General features: G+C 44.9%; 1 protein-coding gene across 9 annotated transcripts in view; it reads right to left on the reverse strand.

Annotated features, from left to right (window-relative positions):
- The window catches only part of BCL11A (BAF chromatin remodeling complex subunit BCL11A), a 99,898-nt gene that overhangs the window by 18,825 nt on the left and 60,858 nt on the right, over window positions 1-20,215 (reverse strand). The window contains exon 1 of one of the 9 annotated variants that reach the window (XM_037744450.1): window positions 3,678-4,066. The exons of the other annotated variants lie outside the window; for them this stretch is intronic. The gene's annotated coding sequence lies outside the window, so the exon portion shown is untranslated. Of the gene's footprint in view, window positions 1-3,677; window positions 4,067-20,215 lie in introns of those variants that run through there. 9 annotated transcript variants of the gene reach the window in all.

The raw sequence follows: 20,215 nt of genomic DNA on the forward strand, positions 1-20,215 counted from the left end.
CCAGGCTCTCCATCAGGTCGAGGGCCTTCTTAGCATAAGACAACACCCAAACCAGCTTTTGCCAGACAGACCGTATCCTCACTGCTTCCATAAAAGCTGACATGCCAGAGAACGCAGCTGTGGCAATTGCACGGACAGGGCAGGAAATGGACTCTTGTTTCCCTTTCTGATCTCTCAAATGGGACACATTTCTCTTTTCTGACTCAATCTTTTTTCAAATGTCTTACACTTTTCTGGTGGAAGGTGTTTCAACCTGTTCTATTTCATGAAGGTCTCTGTAGATCCAGCATTTCCACTTGGGGCCTCAGAAATGCCTTACACATTATTAGGTTGCAAAGTTTCCTTATGGCTGAATAAAAAAATAATGACTCTTATTTTTCAGTCCTCATTAAAAAATCTGCAACAAACTGGGAATGGTTTTGATTTAATGTTATACATTTGGTCACTTTATATTTCTCTATATATTGGGTACCAACTTTTGACACAGAGCTCTAAGCCCAGTGGGATGTCCCTGGAATTTAAGGTCATTAAATCAAGTTTTTTGGTTTCCTCAAGAACATCTCAAAGATTCCTTGACTGTTAACATGCTATTTGTTTCTGAAACTAATCACTGGGTGTGTAATACAGCCATATTACTGTCTACTAATCAACAGGTAATAGTGCAGATTTCCAAATGTGCCAAAACAGCTAAGCAAAAAGCATCATTCCAACACATTTAATGACTGCTTTGGGAGCCCAACTTTTACCAGGTACTAAAACCACAGGACTCTCCACAGCAGTACATAGATGTGTGTTATTCACTAAAATGTATGTGTGTATGTGTGTGTGTGTGCATGTGTATGTGTGTAAGTGTGTGCATGTTTGTGTGTGTGTGTGTGTGTGTGTATGGGGGTGTGTGTATATTTCCTAAACATATGTTTTTATATACTTTCCCTGTGTGGTTTTTTTTTTTTTCAATAAGACAGGCCCAAAACAGTAGAGCTGTCCCACATGGAATGGGCTATCTCATGATGCTGTGACCTTCCTTTCTTTCACCCTGGGTCTTCAAAAAGAGAATGGATGACACCATGATGAGGAGGTGTCTCTATGTTGGTGACAAGCCACAATACAGGACTCCCTACAGTCCTTTCCAATTCTGTAATCCTCAAGTCCCTCAGCCCCTCCAGGTAGCCACCTTCTAGACTACACTTAAAATGCATCGTGAACATCTGTAAGGTACCCTGGAGCAACCAATTCCAGTTCTGAATCCGATTACTAGGTTCTAGCCACACAAATAACAACAGTACAGCTAGTCTGAGCTAGAGGGTTCTTTAACTAACTGCAAAGTAAATGTCCTTTCTATTCAGCCACATCTAGCTCTTGACTCTACGTTTACCATAGATACCAGTTCTTCTCGCTTATATTCTCTGACTTATCAGAGTATTATAGAGCAAACATTAGCTATGCCTGTGTCTTGAGTTGTGTCAATCTGTACTGAAAATGTGCCAGCTTTATCATCACTCAGAGACTTCTTAATTAACCTTCTGATATTGTCAAAATCGCATTCTCTTTTGTTCTAGAAATGAGCATTTACATGGCATTTTTTCCCTTCGTTGCTTTTTTACTGGCTAAGATTTTACCAAATCCTGATGCTCTTTAAAAAATGAATTCTGCAAAAACAAAAAAAAGCAATAATCATAGACACTACAATATTGAATTTCTTCCTTGAAACTCGCTCATGGTCCTTAGATTCCTTGATACTTCACCAGTGACTTTGATTACATCAATCACTCATTTTGAAACTCTTTTCTGATCAATGCTATCCTCTCAAGCCTTGATTATTCAAACAACAGGTTACTAACTTCACCTTTTAAGAGTAGTCATCTTAGGCTTTTTCTCAATAAAGGGAGGAAGTAAAAACGACATTTTGCATGCCCCTTTATCTATAAAAATGCCAGCCACCAATCTGTCAGGCCTAAACAAAATTTTTCTGCAAGCTGTGTCTTTAACATAAGCAAAGCATATAATTCCAAAAAAAAGAAAAAGAAAAAAAATCTTGCTTTTCTGAATAACTAAGCTGAAGACATTGTGTTCCATCTTTGTGTTGAAATGCAGATTTCCCACTAAAAGGCAAATCCTTCATTTCAAAAGGTTGAATAGGATGGTACTTAAAAAAAGAATTCCAGCTGGTTAAATTTAGGGTGTTAAAAAAAGTTCACTCCAATAATATTCTTTGGCTCTGGGCCCAAAGTATTTTCACTTGATCGTGAATTAGATAAATTTTTATTACACTTCAAGCTTTTGCCTTAGAATGGTGGAACTTATCTAGGAGACTGAGAGGGCAGCTGCATAAAAAGACAAGTTGTCTTAGGACAATTTTTTTTTGTTTATTTAATCACATACCTCACTATGCAAAATGTGAGTTCCCCAGGATAAATTCCATTCATTCATTCTCTCATGCATTCATTCAACAAATATTTACTGAGTGCCTACAATGCCCAAAGCAATGGGCTAGCCTCTGTGGGCAGTAAAAAGAAAACACAGACACAGATTTCTCCCACAGCAGGCTTCATTTAGTAGAAAAGGTAAAGCCTGCACAGAAATTGCTCTACCCCAATGTGGAAAGTGTGTCATGAGAGAGGTACAGGTGAGCTACTATGGAAATTCAAAGGAAGAGAAATTACTTCCATTTGGCAGGGAGGGAGAGAGGCTTTGGGAAAGAGGAAAACTTATGACTTAAACCCAAAGAGCCAAGAGGAAGGACTTCCTAGATAAAAAGAAAAAGCAGGTAAAGATGCTCAGAGCGAAGCAAAGCCCAAGGTGGGTACAGAGTCAATGGGGCCCAGTAGGTGGTTACATTCACATCAAAATATTGCACACTGATTCATCTACCTGACAGCAGAGGATACAACCATCTAAATAAATTAAATCCTCTGAAGACTTCTGTGACATCTTCAGTTTTCACAAGTGCATATTTTCCAATTTCACATTTTCTAATAATAAGGGGCACAGCCATGTGGACTCTTGTGACACTCCATGAAGGTTCATCTGTTCTGTTCCCCTCCTCGCCTGCCTCAATTGTTTCTTCTCCCAGTGCGTGGTGGGTGGCCAGCTAAGGCAAAATTTACTATGTTTTATTTCTCTGAGTCAGACAAACAAGTGTTGATAGCCATGTTCTTCCTTGCAATACTGCCTCCCTGGCTTAAATAATCTTCCGTGCAATACTGCCTCCCTGGCTTAAATAATCTATTTCATATGTCTCATTGCCAGTTTAAGATGGGCTTGTACTTGCTGGCACATTTTCAACAAATGACTGCAAGAAATGTTGAGATTTTCCTTCACTACTTTGTCTCTTCAATCATCAACTTGACTTTCCCACCAAATTTCCCCTCTTTCTTCTCTTCTAAGCCATAGGGAGGATAGGGGTACCCTTACTCCTGCTCTGAGTCCCCAGTTGAGGGTCTTGTTTGCGTGTAGTGGAGGCAGAGGGAGGCGTGTAGCCTTGCCTCTATCTGAAGTATTTATCAGGTTATTTGGGAGCCGCTACTTTTAGAGATCCCTTGCCCTGTGTATTCCCACCGCCACCACTCCCAGGATTCTTTTCTTCCTTTAGGAAGCGGGGAATTATTCCTCTGGAGAGACTGCTGGAGGGAAGTCAGCAGGAACCTAAGTTCTGCAGCCCCAACTCTGCCACTCACCAGCTGTTTCGTGACTTTGAATAAATGCTTTCTTCTTTCTGGCCCTAAGTGTTTCCAACTTTGAAAAGAGAAGACTGAATTAGATGGGTGGCTTCTCTCTCCTGCCTCCCATGCCAGTCCAGGTCTCCTTCAGACCAGCCAAGAGACCTACTTACTATAGGCCATGCTAGAAGCTGGCCAGGATAGACCTGTACCCCTCATGACCTTGACAGGGATTAGGAGGGCCCTACAGGAGAGTTCGGGGCTGGGCTCGGTCCCCAGGCTAATCTTTAGGCTCAGAGAGTGAGCCTGATGGTGGATTTCAACCTCCCGGGACACAGTCTTGCAACGTTCACCTGTCTGAACTTCAAGGAGGAAACCTAGGTGCGTCCTCAGCCAATGAGACTGAAGGTCAGAGAACCAGGAAGAAAATTCTCCAAAGCCAGGCTAAATGTCAAGGGAAAAGGTCTCAGTGGCTGACGCCAAGGCCAGTAGCAAAGCTTGGCCTCATGCCAGAGCCTGGCACCCACTGCTCATGAAACCACACACAGGACTCTAAGAAAAGGGAGTCCTCTCCCCAGCCACCACAAACCAGGACAGCAAAGCCCAGCACCCTGTGGTCCTTGCACTCCCCCGCACCCTGTCAGCATGGAGGGTTCTTGGAAAGCCATGTGTAAAATGAATTTCTGTGCAATAAATCACATTTGCTAACCAACATAATTTCAGAGATGTTTCATCACCCTTCCAGGCTCATTGAAAATTGGCAGGGCTTCTAACATTTTACCTTTTAAGTGTGTCTTCCTTCCCCCCAACCCCCAATATCCTCTCTGTCAAGTAGTTAATGATCTGTAAACAAACACTTTAAATTCAGTGGGGGAGCTCACTATTTAAAGAAACCCTGTGGTGAAACCTTTTGAAAAGTTAACAATCTTTCTGTAATGTGAAAAATCACTCTCTAATTTATCAGTTTCCATTAATGAGATTTTTGTATGTATTGGGCCTTCTGAAAGTGGGGCTCAACTGCAATTGATGCCTTTGTGGTTAGAAGGTATGATAAAAGATGCTGCCCTGAACAGATTTCTGCCACCCGAATTGTCCAGCTTCACATAAATGTATCGCAAATACCCCAATGCCTCCCTACCAACTCGAGAAATGAAAGAAAGGATGGAAAATCATCATTTAGACACCTGGAAAGCCTTGCAAACCACACTTGCATTTCTCCCGGGTTAAGTTTTAGATACCTGAGGACGGTGAAATACCCATTTTCAACTGAGCATTTGGGAAGAGGCATGGGGCTGTGAAGATGGATGCGATGAGAATGACCATTTGCAAACATTTGATTCTGATAACACCTGCGAGGGCAGAGAAGGGCTTGTCTATCAAGACCAGCAGAACACACAACTCCCAAATTACTCCGAAGAGGCCAGCCCTAGCCTTTTTATCTGCATCAACTCACAACAAATGTACTTTATGTTTCTACAGTATCATTTTGATCGGTCTTCAGAAAATACTAGAATAAGTATTTAGTCTTATAGGGGCCCCTGGAAGGCTCGGTCAGGCCTTCCCCAAGCCCAGCAAGGCCAGGGGAGGACAAGGCCTCCAAGTCCAAGTCTAGCCCTTCTTAAGGAAGCATGCCTGCCCCGGCCTATATGAAAAGTTTTTTGGTTTTTTTTTTTTTTCTTGAGGTGGAGTCTCGCTTTGTCGCCCAGGCTGGAGTGCAATGGCGTGATCTTGGCTCACTGCAACCTCTGCCTCCGGGTTCAAGCGATTGTCTGCCTCAGCCTCCCGAGTAGCTGGGATTACAGGCTCCCGCCAACACGCCTGGCTAATTTTTGTATATATAGTAGAGATGGGATTTCACCATCTTGGCCAGCCTGGTCTTGAACTCCTGACCTTGGGATCCACCCACCTCAGCCTCCCAAAGTGCTGGGATTACAAACGTGAGCCACCGTGGCTGGATGGAAAGTTTTTTTTTAAATTGAGACAGAGTCTTACTCTGTTGCCCAGGCTGGGGTGCGGTCGTGCAATCTCAGCTCACAGCAACCTCTGCCTCCCTGGTTTAAGCAATTGTCCTGCCTCAGCCTCCCAAGTAGCTGGGACTACAGGCACCCACCACCATGCCCGGCCTCACCTCCCAGTGATCTCGGAAGCGTCCTGCTGTGAGCAGTGGGGACTGAACTGGGCTTCAGAATCCTGCCCACTTTCTGAGGAATGCCGTCCCGCCGCTCACCTCAGGGCCACGGCAGGAGCGTGTCGTCTGGACCCTGGTCGTACAGCCCCTTTCAGGCAATCTCCCCACTTGCCTTTCTGGCACTGTGGAGTGAGTGGCGCATGGACCCGAGGGGAAGCATGGAAGGCACTTCGCAGGCCTAACACCCTGTGACAGCCTTGGCCAAGAGATTCTGAGAAGCAGAACTGGTCATTCTCCAGAACGAAAACCTATTATGTCCTATGGTTAACACAGAGCTGCTCGGAAATTATGAGAACTAATTTAAGGCTTCAAAGCTCTATAAAAAAAATGGTCTAACAGGTCAGGCTCTAACATTTCTTCAGGAACAAAACTAGGCTGCCCTCTCGCCTGAGGTGAGGCTGAATGAAGGAGAGCTCTGGTGCTGCGAGGCCAGGCCTCCTCCCATGACGGCAAGTCCTTCTTTCAGAAACAGGCCTCTGCCCCGGGCACGCGGCACCCGTGTCTCCTCAGCCCCCCGGCCCTCCCCGCCTCCCAGGTGCACAGCAGCCCCGCTCCAGCCTCAGTCCTCGGCTCTCAGGCAGAGTCCCGCACAACAAAACACAGGCCTTGGCTTCGTCGCTGTTGTTTGCGTTTTTTGTTTTTTTCTTTTTTCCTCCCTGGCTTTTTACCCAATCTCCTCATCCTTCATTTACACCACTAACCAATCAGGAAAGAGTTCCCTGAACAAATCGGAGATGCCCACAGGTACAACCTGCCATCATTGGAGAAGCCCCAGTCCAGCCACGGGGTGGGACGCTGCTGTCTGCTCTTGGGTCTACAAATTCTGCTGATTTATAGAAGCAACATCCAACGTTCCCAGACACCTCCAGGCTCCTCCAACCAACGGTGCACCATCCTCAACTCCTTTCTACCCACTGGGCAGGTCCACCTGAGGACTCAGCCTACGGTCGCCTGGACTCTGTGGGTTCAGGGGCCACACACTACAGGAGGGCAGGGCGGGGGTCATTTTTTGTTTTGAGTCTCTCTAAGACTGCCTGGAAAATGAGGTCTCTCAGGTCTGACATTTCCATGAAATCCCAACCATGAGGCTGACCAGAGGCCACCAACGTCAAGATCTCTCAGGTCTAGGAGGAACCTGAAATCCTTTTGCTTCCAGGGCCTCAACCTTCGACTGCTGAGTAGAAAGCCCCCTCTGTCACCGGCCCACAGATCTCCGCCGCGATGGTGCTCAAACCCTGTCAGGCGGTGGGGAGTGTGGACGGCAGGCTGACGCGGTTTCAAAGAGGCCGACCAGGCAAGAACCATCCTGAACTCCTGCCCCGGCTCTAACGCAATAAAATGTCGTTTATCAATGTAATTCAAGGCAGAGAGTCAAGGGTCTGTCACAATTTTAAAGAGGCTTATTACATGGCCACAAAAATTTGCCTCAGGCTCAAACCTGGCATGTAAGGTATCAGCGTGGGACAGGTTCTTTTGATTTTATTTTATTTTCTTACAAAATCTGAAAATGAAACGCTTCGGTCCCTCCCTTCCACCAACCGTTTTTTTGATTTATGGGGAGGAGGAAAGAAATCTGAAGTTGACAGGTTGGGACAACTCCACTCCGCTTTCTCACTCAAAAGCTGCTTTTGTTAAATCATACTTTGCATTTATGGCCTGCGGCTCTTGGCTGACTCTGGCGGCTCATCCAAAGTGGAGCAAGCTGTGGACTTCCCAGGAGGAGGCCTCACTGAGATGACTGGCCCCTTCTGCACCAAGGACAGGGCGGCCCTGAAGTCCAGGGGGCTGGGGACATGCAGGCACTGGCTAGATAATGCAAAGGATATGTCTCTCTTCTGACCCCAGCTTTCCACTCCATTTCTCCTGGATCCAGGTCTCCCTGCAATCAGCATGCATCTACCACTGGTTCTCCAACTAAAATTCAAGGCTTCTGAGAACCAAGACTCAATGGTCTACCTCTGACTGCCTGGCACCATGCTGGGCAAAGAAGAGCCCCTCAGTAAATACTCAGAAAGCAAGCACTGTGCAGTGAACTTTTCTTCCCGTGGGAGAGCTATTCTAAATGACCCGGCTGGAGGGACCAGGCCATGGAGCCAGCAGTGACCAGGGGAAACCTTCCCTAGTAAATGTTTCACTAAACAAGGAGCCTCTGGGGCAGCCTTGACCCAGGAGAGGATTATAGTCCCTTGGAAGTTGCTGCTGGTCCATCACTTCACTGTACTATTTTGGCAATCTGTAATAGTGTATTTATTCAATGGTTATCATGGACAATCAGGTTAATAATTCACTTTCCAAATGCTATGTAGTTACACAGTTAGAAGAGCTACAATGGAAGTCAAATTTCCTTAAGTCTTCTGATGAATTGGTCTCAATTACTAGTCCGGGTCCCTTTGTCCTTCCTCTCTCAAGTTTTTTAGCAACCCTCCACATTTTCCTCTATTCTTATCCCCTACCTGCACCCCCATCTGTCTGTCCCGAGAGAAAGAATGGTGTGAAGTACATCGCTGGAATAATCCCTATTTTTGAACCTGAACCCATAGTTCTAAATAGTTTTTGCTCCACTAAAAGGGCTTAAAAATAAGGCTAGGAAGCTAGCCCTGGGAGGTGCATTACAGGATGGCTGGAAGCCCCCAGCTGCCTCCCTGCCTCAGATGCAGAAGAACACCTGCAGCCACCCACACCTTGTCACCCAAGTAGCACTAGATCCTGGTACAGCCCAGTGGCGGCCACAGCCCAGGGAATGAAGAAGGCAAAGCCCAGCTGTGCTCAAGGAGACTGGGGCTTCCCAGCCCAAAGACTGGGAAGGGCCCTGGAATGGTATATCCCCTCCCCTCCCAGCACCCCATTCCCAAACCTAGCCAGCCACCTCTGCTTAAGACATGCTGGAAGTCGAGAAGAGAGAAACAAGTACACCTTGTAAATAAAAATGAAGCAGGGATCCTAGGAAAAGTAAAAACATTCAGAACCCAGGGCCTTCTCTCTGTGTCCCAGGAGCTAAACCAAGCCCTTCACACCTCTGCTCTGTGGCTTTAACACACTACACCCCACCCACCACAAGCACACACACATGCTCGCAAGAGTCAGAGGGTCACCCAGGGCTGGAACTGAGGCCACCCATGCCACAGCTGGCAGGTGAAGGAAGACAGGAGTCAAGGATGACAGTGCTGTCCACAGCTGGCCCCTGGCTAAGAGCAAGTACAGCAGAAACAGTGTTTCTTCTCCATTTCCATAGCTTGTGAGTTTTTTGTCTTTTTTGTGTTTTGTTTGTTTGTTTTTGTGCTCTACCCTCTGCATCTTTCTTTCTTCCCACATGCTCCAGCACACACAACTCAAGGCTCCAGTGTATTCAAGGTGTTTTTGTTTTGGTTTTTTTGTTTTTTTTTTTTACCCCACAATTGAGATTAATCTTCTAACAGACCCCCAGTACATTTTATGTGATGGTGGAAGAGACTTTTGACGATCACAGTGTCCTGGAATGAGCTCAGCATGCTCTCTGGGAAGTGAATTGGGAAAAGTCTCAACACACAGACAGCCCCACGGAAAATTCTCCAGCTCAGGAAACCACCTAGATACAGAGGCCTTCTCCAGAACCTCAGGTCTGTTCTAGTCCTGGTGTCAAAAGAAGGGGGTTGGACTGATGTTTCCCAGCAGAGGGCTTGGTTGTCACTTTCAGACCTAACATCCAATTCATCAAAGGCACTCCTGACTCCCAGGAGGAGAGGCAGACCTGTTAAGCGGTGGGGTGGAGGGGGTAGTTTCAATACACTTAGGACATTTTGGACCATTCTATCTTGAGAGTTTAGTTTGGTTGGAGTTTAGTTTTTGGGTTGTTTGTTCAGGTTGTGGTTTCTTTTCCTCCATTAAAAAAAAAAATTGGAACTGTATTTCTGTTTCCTGTTCATGGAGCGGACAGAAGGAGGGTGTGCAGTGGAGGAGGTGTGTGGGGGGGAGGCTGATACATGGAGCAGAGCCGAGAATATCCGGAACTGGAGAAAAGTGAGAAATGGAGCTTTTTTCTTGGCTTCCAAACAGTTGTAATTTCCACTGCCACTGCTTAGTTCCTGGGCACCAGGCATAGAGAGTGGGAAAGGGGCATGTGACAACTTTGCCACAAATCAGGATTTGGCATTTAAATCCACAGGAAGCAAGAAGAATAGAGGGACTGCTTATTTATAGATTTGCAGATGAATGAGATAACCAAAATGCACTTCTCGTGTATGTGAAGGAGCAATTCCATTTTCAGACTTGGAAAGTTCTCCATAATTAAGTATCGCCTGACCCCGAAAGCACACTGCATCCCAAGGTTAAGATCAGCTTCCTGAAAACTGGGCAGAAGGCTGCTGCTTCCGTGGTAGCTCAAGAATCCTATTTTGAAGGACAGGTTAGTACCACACTACATTTAACTGGATTCAGTTCATGTGATTATACAGTGCCTTGCTTTCTGGAATATGTAATCATCTCTTTCTGATGACATTTTAAATATCCAACTAGACAAATAATTGCAGCAATAATTGATAGCAGAGTCAAGCTGGAAGATCATTGATTGGCAGAGTCCCCACTGAAACAAATCTTTCTTTCAAACATTACAGAAATGATGATGCTTAAGTCTAACTTTTGCTGATAAATGCTCAAAATCTGATTTACTGATAAAGGCACCGCAAGAAAACCTGCACTTCAGCCTGTGATTACTTTGCGAGATGTTTGTGAAGAATCAGGCGGTATGATTTATATTATTTCCCATAAATAATTGCAAGTGTAGTGTAGATAGTTGGAAGAGAATCAACACAGGCCAGAGAAGTGTTGCTCCTTAATACTACACTTCCTGAACAATGCTGGCCGACAATCAGGGTTTACAGCCCTTTTCCCCTCTAATACACATCCCATGGTAGAGAAATGGTCTTGACAACGGGAATACCAGGAAAAAAAGACACACAAATAATCAGCTCCACTCAGGCCTTGGAAACCTGGTTTAAATCGATGCCTCAAACTGGTATTCAAATTCCCCTGCCCAGTGCAGAGTCCTGGCCACGGTCAGGAGACTTAGGCCCAGGTAAGTCCCAAATGATCTCAGACAAGTCCCCAGGTATAGCTGCAGTCCCTTCAGCCCCAGTCTGTTTCTCTGTCCAAGGCAGAACCCAAATCAACTGCTGTCTATGTCACATGTTCAACTGTAAAATTTAAGTTAGGGCACTGTGTTCAACCATTCAGACCCTGTGGAATGCTGCAATTGTCAGAAATCACTCAAGAGAGGATGCTCGTCTCCAGGAAACATCAAATGAATGAGCTGGCATATTAGCAGACGTGCATTACAGTAAGGAAAATCTAAAACAGAAGATGTATCTGGATGCTTCAGCCGCCAACAAAGGAAGAATTCAGGGACTGGGTCTGAGCACTTGCCCAAAGCACTAGAAGAAGGGTTTCTTTTTATTTTTCTTAACTATTTTTGTTCCTCTGATTGTTCTTTCTTTCTTCCCTTCCTCCTTTTTTTAAATTTCCTTCTTTTTCTTTCTTGGTTGCTTTTCTTTTCCCCCTTTGAAACTGAACCATTATAAATGAGTTGGTCTCATAGCTTCTGTTAAAAATCAGAAGCTTGTTAGATGTAATGATTATCTGCATTGTGACACTTACCGAGTATGAGGGGTCTTGTCGAACAGCTTTACTCTAATTTAGAGCTCCTCTGTTAATTAGAAAGCCCTCAGATTTTCTGCAAATGCAGGTCACTATCGACAGCTCATGCTTTTGATGCTTCGTCTGTGACAGTTGTCGGACTGCCCTTCCAGGAGCTGGCAGGGTTGTCCAGACTCTGACAGTGTCAGAAAATGCAGTCACCACGGCCGCTTCACAGGAAGTTACACGCAAGGTCCACACACAGTTTCCCTGCCGCCCAGAAGCCTGATGAAATCTGCACTCAATTCAGCTGAAAATAGCTCGAATTCCAACCCTCTCTCCCCCTGCCTCCTCTCTTCCCCTTTTCCTCCTTTCTACTTCCAGCTCCTCTTTTTCCAACCTCTGTTTCCAGCATCTTCTTTCTCACCTTCCCTCTCTTTAGTTCCCAACAACTGGGGTCCTCTGCTGTGAAAAACAGCCACATTCACCAGAAAGGGAAGTAGGTTTTACAGATAAACCGGGTTGCATTTCACTGAAACAGCAGTGATTGTGGAACAGAAACTCTCCCCTCCCTGTCTTTTAAATAATATTTCCTATTTTTTTGCACAGGTCAGCAGTCGCACCTGGTGAGGCTGAGGTCAAGGCCGTACTTCCAACATAGCTCACGTGTTTTGTCTTAAGAGAAGGGGGACTTTGGAGGGGGGTGAGAAAAAAAGGAGAAAGAGAGGAAAGGTTAAACACTCAAGCAAAAATGAATATGGGCTGAGGTTTACTGCCCTTATCACCATTCCAGTGTAAACCTCAATATTATAGGAATTCTTGCTTAGGAATACCTCATTATGGAATATATGTGCTGGCGATCTGGGGAGGGGGGAGAAGGAGTATGTGTTCATGACCATGTGTGTAAACTTGTGTGCTCCAAATTTTACCAAGTTCAAGCCAAAAAATCCTCTGTGGCACTTGTTTAGGACTTGGCAAAAAAAAAAAAAAAGGGAACAGTATTTAAATCAAAATAGGAAATATAAAAAAGATTTGTACACCCTCACCACCACCACCAAGGCATAGCCCTGGAAGAAAAAGGCATTCCTTGCAGCCACGGTTTCCCAAGTTGACCTTTTACCAGGTCAATGCCCGATTCCCTAAACAGGTCTCCTTCTTCCTTGAGGTCCTTGCAAACAAATGCAGCAGTCCAGAGGGTAATACAAGTCTGGTCTTGGAGTTACTGGCTTATGAAATGCAATGGGATGAGGTGGGGTGAGAGGCCATAGCCCAGACTGAATGGCACAGTGACCAGGCAGGGTGGAGCAAGGCCACCCCAGCAAGAATGCCAAGGACAGCAGCAGCAGCTGCTGCAGTGGGCTACTAGCCCCAGCAGGGCCCATGCCTCCACGGCCATGCTGCTGTCGTCTTGGTTCTTGGCTAGCAGACGCCAGCCCCAGGAAGGTCCTCCATGCCTTTAAGCTAACTGCAAAAACAGAATGGTGTAAGCCGGGGCAGACCCCCTACTCTTTTAGATCCTGCCTATAAGGGAAAAATAAACCTAGACCTGGAAAATAATGTGTAAAGTGGCAAAAGCCAATCAACTCATTTAAAAAGAAAAACCCTCCATCCAACGTCACGAAGCTGCTGAATATTAGGTTCCTGGGAAGCTGTCCCAGCAACCTAGATATGAGAAACAACGCTTGCTATTCTGGGGTGAGAAGTGAAGTTGCCTTTCACTCGGGACTGTCAAACACAGTCTATAAATACCAGCAACGCCCCTTGTGAACTACGGGCTGAGCTCAACCCAGAGAAGGCAAGTGTTTCCCAAAGGTCACACAGCAATTCCAGGTCCCCCAGAAGTAGCACTTCACCAGATGGATCCCTTCACCAGATATCTCTTGGAAATACACATTGCTGCAACTGATTCTCATTTTCAACATGAAGGCTGAGGAATGAGATTGCACATTTTAGTTTCTTTCCTCAACTTTCTTTTTCCAACCTTCTGCTCTGGTTCTCCTCTCCCCCACCACATATACAAAAAAATCTTTTTAGTATGTTTAGGGATCTATTTCCATATCTACCCCAAGTCTCCAAGCCCCTTGTTCTATCAGCAGGTCAAGAGTAGAGAACTGTGACAAGCTGTTCTCCATTCTGAAATGGATTTGACTGAACAGCTGCTGAAAGGCAAGACATCCTAGGGAGACTGGTACTGGGGATCTCAGGGTCCTTGTTCTGTGGGTGGACCATGGCTCCTTTCCAAAGAATGATTTGTGATTTGTTCTCTCTCCTACACATCAAAGTGAGACACCAATCACAGCTCTACTGGCCCACCTTGCCCCACCTCCAATTTGGCAACTTTACCTCCTTCTCACACAATGAGGGAGAATGGGTAGCCAAATTCTAAGAGTTCACTTTCTGCACATATGTGTAGTTAAGTACTGAAGTGAGAAATTCAAGAAAACTATACTTAGGCATACACACACACACACACACACACACACACACACACACACACACTTTGAGAGATAATTTCTAAAGACCTACCAATCTAAGATATTGAAAGAAAATGACTACATCAGGCCCAGAAAAGCCTTGAAATTGTCCCTGTCCATAGACCACAGCCCTGTGCTGGACATGAGATCCTCCAGCTTTGAGATAAATAATGCACAGAAATGGGCAGCATGATGGATTAGCTGGAAGATTATTATCAGACATGTGAACATGCCAACTCAACTTCACGATCAGGCCCGAAACTTCTCTCAGGAAGACCTTGATAGCATTAGATGGCTGGCAGAGGTATCACTGTGTGACAGAGAAGCAGCCCACAGTCTGAGAATGACCACATCCCTTCCCAGGAGACATTCCCACCTAACACCCTGGGAAGGCTACCACCAGTCACTCTGTCTCTCAAACCTGGCCGTGGCTCAGCCCATGCCCATTCATGTATCCGCCTTTCCCCTGCTAACAGAAACGGAATCAGAACAAATTAATATTTAATTTTAAGATTACTATTCTATCAGAATTAAAAAGGCTCAGGAGATTCAAAGCAAAAGCAAATGCCCCTCCTTTAAGTCTAACGTTGCCATTCAGGTCTTTTGGAGGGCTAGGCACAGTGAGTTCCACCGTCTCCAACCTGTGATTTGCCACAAGGCAGGAGAGGGAAGGATAGCGCGACACCCCTAAGTGTGTGAAGTTCTAACCTTTTACCCAAGTAATGATCTACTTAATATAATATTTTGTCTTTAATCAATGAAAGAGTAAGATAATTTGATATCCTATAAAACTCCCTAACCTATATTTTGCAAGACGATTAGCCGAGCTCTTCGTGCTAATGTCAGCAGAGCCCATGTTATATCTCCAGTCAGGCTTTCAGGAGCCTGCGCCCCACAACGCCACACACTGAAAGTGGAAGAAGAAAATTCACCAGGGGAAGCGGTGTAGTGGGCAGGTTACTTTTTCATCATCTGTATGGAAAGTGGGAAATCATCTTCTCAAATGGAGATTATCTTCCCTTGGGATCCTTCTGGAGGGCTATAAATAATAGAACATACTGATCAACATTAGATATTTAAAAATGAATACAGATTCAGATTAAGGGAAAACTAAATGATGCCTTTATACAAATCCAGAACAAAACAAAACAAAAAGGCATGAAAAAGAAGGCTTAGCGGATCCCCCTTAAGTTAGCCCTATTCTCTGGCAACCAAACCAGCCTTTAATGAGGGTGTTCAAAGTAACCATTTCCCACTCCCTTACTTCTGAGCAGCAGAATGTAAAAAGCAAGAGGCCTAATTTTAATGCAGTGATTTTCCCATCGACCATTCTATCTAAGGAAGCTGCAGAAAGGTGAAGACTGGAAATTCATGAACTTTTATGGGAAATCTGGATAAGAATTTGATCTAAATACATGAAGAGGAACCTGGACAGCTGGCACAAACACAAAATCCAAGTATTCCAACTCCAGCTCCCTGATCACATCTCCCACTAAAGGTTTGCTGACTTGGTTTTCCCAGCTCTAGAATGGAGCCCCATCCCAAGCTGGGGAAGCAGTATATGAACAATTAGACATTAAATGCTTATAGGTCCCTCTCTGTGCTAGTACTTTTGACCTGGGTTTCAAAAAACACAGTAACACTTATAATGTATTCTCATTATGTAGAAACATTTAAATTATTCTGGAAGAGTTTGTCTCATGGGCTGTTCAGAGAATGTTTCTTCCTTTCCTTCTAGGAACATGAGGAGTGAATCTATTTCATCGAAGGCTGTAAAAGATACCTGAGTCATGATTTTAACTGAACAATTTCTCCAAGAATTCAAACTGTGAGGGGGGAAGAAGACCGTCTCTTTGGTGGAGTGGGAGACACCATTGTGTCCTCCCTTGTTCCTCTCCTCTGTCCTTGGCAATCCAGTTACAATCTGGCAGCATTTGAAGATGACAGTACTTGAGATAATAGGACAATGCCATAACAGGATTACAGCAAATGTGAAAGAAAGGACACACGTAGGTACTGTCATTTAGGTAATGTCATCTGTGATCAGTTTTTGTTTCATTTTTTGCTGACACAGAAGTCAGTACTACTTATACAATTCACTGGAAACCCTGTTATGGATATAAATAGTTTGCTTCCCACAATGAAAGAAAATATGTATTGTACTGCAGGGGAATTAGGTAAAACTGTCTAGTTTTAATTAACATGAAAATAATAACAAAAAAATTCAAATCAATATCAATAACCAAAGATCCAAAATCAGCCTAAAGTCACGGCTACCCAAAACAATTTTTTTTTGAGACGGAGTTTTGCTCTTGTTGACCAGGCTGGAGTGCAATGGCATGATCTCGGCTCACCACAACCTCCGCCTCCCAGGTTCAAGCGATTCTCCTGCCTCAGCCTCCTGAGTAGCTGGGATTACAGGCATGCACCATCATGCCTGGCTCATTTTTGTATTTTTAGTACAGATAGGGTTTCGCCATGTTGGCCAGTTTGGTCTCAAACTCCTGACCTAAGGCGATCCACCCACCTCGGCCTTCCAAAGTGCTGGGATTACAGGCCTGAGCCACTGGCCATATCCAAAACAAATTTATCTTCAATGAAAAAAATTGCTGTGTGTCCTAAACAATAGGTGGTCAAGAGGTTTCTAAAAGGTATCTTAGACCCCAAAGAAACTGTTGCTTTAGAGTTTGAGGAAAATAAAGTGGAAATACCTAACTAAATTCCGAGTGTGGAAGCCAGTCAACACTAACCTACCTGCCAATGGGGTCCTTGTCAGTCACTTACACTCTTCCTCATTCCATCACTTTTATGTCATTTTGCCCACAACATATCCAAATTCATATAATAGAAGGGTTTGGAACCCAGTGCTACTCTACTTCCTAACTAATTTCTGCCACTGGAAGTTTGTTCCAAAAGCCACCAAGTCTCCTAGAAGCCCTTATTTCTTGACAGTGAACACACGGCTGCCCTGCCTGCCATTAAAATAGCTGCCTCATCATCCAGGATGACAAAGAGCCACACTGTATGCCAAGTGACCAGCCACAAACAAAACCTTGTTTGGCCAGCACCTGTCTCAAAAGAAAATTCTGGCTAGAAAAGGAAGCCCCTGAAGGAGACTGAAAAGAAGATCTGACGTGAAATTCTAACAGAGGCTCGTCCCCCTCTAGGACACTCTGTGTCACTAGCATCTCTCTCTGCTTTCCTTGTTCCCCGGCTCATATCCTGAGACCCCAGGCCCTTCTTCTTTCCAACTACCTGTTTACTACCACTTTTATCAGCCACTATCTCACCTCATCCAAAACCGTTTATTCAAATTCAGACTAGCGTAATAACCTCAAAGCAGGTGGACACTATAAAAGGGAGGTCACAGGGATATGAATTTTGATGCCTGCCTTGTTTTGTCACAAATGCTATCAGGAAACACCATCCCATGTCCTGAGCATCCCAATGTGGATGGACTGGAGGAGAGGGACAAGGGACCAATACAGGCCCTGATGGGCCGTTGGTTCTGAACTTCATCCCTGCCCACTCCCCATCTGCAACGGGGGCAAAGGCAAAGGAAGGCTTTCCAGGATTTCAGCAGTCATCTATATAAGTAACAGACCCATATGCTAAGTTCCTACGTTGTCTGGCTCCATTCTGCCTGTGAAAGGAAGCCGGATAGTCAACCAGTTCCATCCTCTAGAACATGTAGTAGGTCAACAGAGGCAAATTCAGCATGAAGGGTATTACAGAGAATTTCAACAACTCATCCACCTGCTTTGCAGAGTCCTCAGTTAACATCCCCTAGCATGCTGCCTTTGTCTTCTGCTCAGAGCATTTCAACAGCCCCCTGTGATCCATAGGATGTGGTCCAACTCCTTATGCCATAATTCCAGAGCTCCACAATCCAACTCCAGATTTCTATTTCAGTCTTAGTTCCCTCTTCCCATCAATGAAAATATTACACCCAAGTAAAGATCCCTTCCGTTCTCATTTCCTTCCTGGCTTTTCTTCTTGTTCTCTTACCTCCTGGAATCCTGCTCATACTTCAAGGCCTCACTGAAGGTCTACCTAGTCACCTTAGCGAGAAGAATCAATCTCATCCTTCTCCAATCTCATAGAGCACTCATCCCATGCACCATCCCCTGACTCATATCTAGGCCTTACATTGCTGACCAATCGTCTATGCCTCTAATTAATACCATGTCTTCCAAATGTCCTCCGCTTTCCATGTACAAGGAATTCCTCTGCCTCAGACTCCCAAGTAGCTGGGACTACAGGCGCACCCCACCACACCGGGCTAATTTTTGTATTTTTAGTAGAGAAGGGGTTTCACCATATTGGCCAGGCTGGTGTCAAACTCCTGACCTTGTGATCTGCTCACCTCAGTCTCCCAAACTGCTGAGATTACAGGCATGAGCCACTGCGCCCAGCCTCCCAATGTGTTTCTTAAGTACAGGGACTCTTTCTCCTGCTTGCTTCTATTATATTTGAAAGTACCAGCACAGCATGTGACATGATATTCGTATATCCTACGAATTCAACAAATAGCATATAAATGACTGATTTACCTTCCTAAAACGGAAGTTATTTTTCCAAATATCATTTCTGTTCAAAATGGTAATTTTAACCTTCTTAGCACCCACAAACAGTTCCCTTCTGATATCTACTTGAACTTTCAGATAAAAAAAAGCAAGTTGCAGTAACATGTTATGCTACACAAAGATTAGCATGAATATCCACCCTCTTTAAACAGCCACCCCACACCCTGGAGAAGAGCAAATGTGAAGTTCATGTGCCAACCAGACTGTGTGCCAGGTGGGTCAAGTCTGACAGAGTTACCAAAAAATAACAACATCTTCTATATGTGAAACCCAACTATGTGGTTGTGCAACTCCATAGCTGACTTTCAACCATGGTCATCTGCAAACAAGTTAGTCTCAGCCACCTGCACATCCTGAATGCAAAAAGCTAAGTTTTAAAAGCATATTCTTAATGCTCTTTTAAATGCAGCACTACTAAAAGGACCTCATTTTGATGCCAGAGGGCAGCAAACATGGACATTCTTGGTCCCCTTCAGCTATTAAGTATGGTAAAGGGAAGTCCTAACTATCATTTGAAATGCTCCCCACAGTTCTCCAGGCTGGGCTAACTATCCACATCATCAAAATACCCTGGGCATCGGAGCCAAGACGTGTGGCCAGGTAGGACCCAACACTACACAGGCACAGACCTTTTCCATGTTAAGAACCCAAATCTACACAGCCCTTGGCACCCAGACAGGTTCAGAAAATGCAGTCCACACAAATCTGCCAAACAAATGAATAAAGTTCAGACATTGCATTTATACTAACTACCTTGGAAATTGAGAGAGAATCTGGAGAGAAAGATGGATGTAAGAAAAACAAAAATTCTAACTTTACAGGAATTCACTAGCTACACAGTTAGCGTCTCCACTTAAGGAGAAGATACACTGATGAATAAGACTGAGTTGGTGGCAGGCATGGTGGCTCTCGCCTGTAATCCCAGCACTTTGGGAGGTCAAGGCTGGAGGATCACTGGAGCCCAGGAGTTCAAGACCAGCCTGGGTAACACGGCGAAACCCCATCTCTACAAAAAAAATTTTTTTAATTAGCCAGGCACGGTGGCATGCACCATTAGTCCCAGCTACTCGGGAGGCTGAGGCGAGAGGATGGCTTGAGCCTAGGAGAGCAAGGCTGCAGTGAGCTATGAACATGCTACTACACTCCAGCCTAAGCAACACAGCGAGACCCTGTCTCAAAAACAAACAAACAAACAAAAAACAAATAATTAGGCTAATCTTTGGAATAAATTTATTTCTGGGGAAAAAAGACTTACTTGTGTGCTCCCTCCCCTTTTTACTTTTTGAAGCCTGCTAGAATTCTAGGAAAATAGATTTCCTGCCCTTACTCTCTCCTTCCTCACACACTCACCAGTGCTCATGTGCTTCTCTGCCCACATGCTCTGCTCATGCTGAATAACCCCACCTCAGTGGGCCTCTCTCTCTCTCCATCATTACCAATTTCTCTAAAATTTCAGAATCCAAAGGGCATTCTCATTTCCTTGAAATGTACTTTGTCTTGAACTCCCGACTTCAGGTGATCCGCCCGCCTTGGCCTCCAAAGTGCTTGGATTACAGGTGTGAGCCACCACACCTGGCCGAAATGTACTTTGGTGCTACCCTGAAAGATGGCTAGAGTTTTGAGAAGACCCAAACAGTTAAAGGTGACAGACAGACTTGGTCCCACTCAAGTTGGTGGGTGTTCCATTTTGTTTTGCTTTAT

This window comes from Cebus imitator, unplaced genomic scaffold (genome assembly GCF_001604975.1).
Source record: "Cebus imitator isolate Cc_AM_T3 unplaced genomic scaffold, Cebus_imitator-1.0 Scaffold175, whole genome shotgun sequence".
In the NCBI taxonomy this organism is placed as follows: domain Eukaryota; kingdom Metazoa; phylum Chordata; class Mammalia; order Primates; family Cebidae; genus Cebus; species Cebus imitator.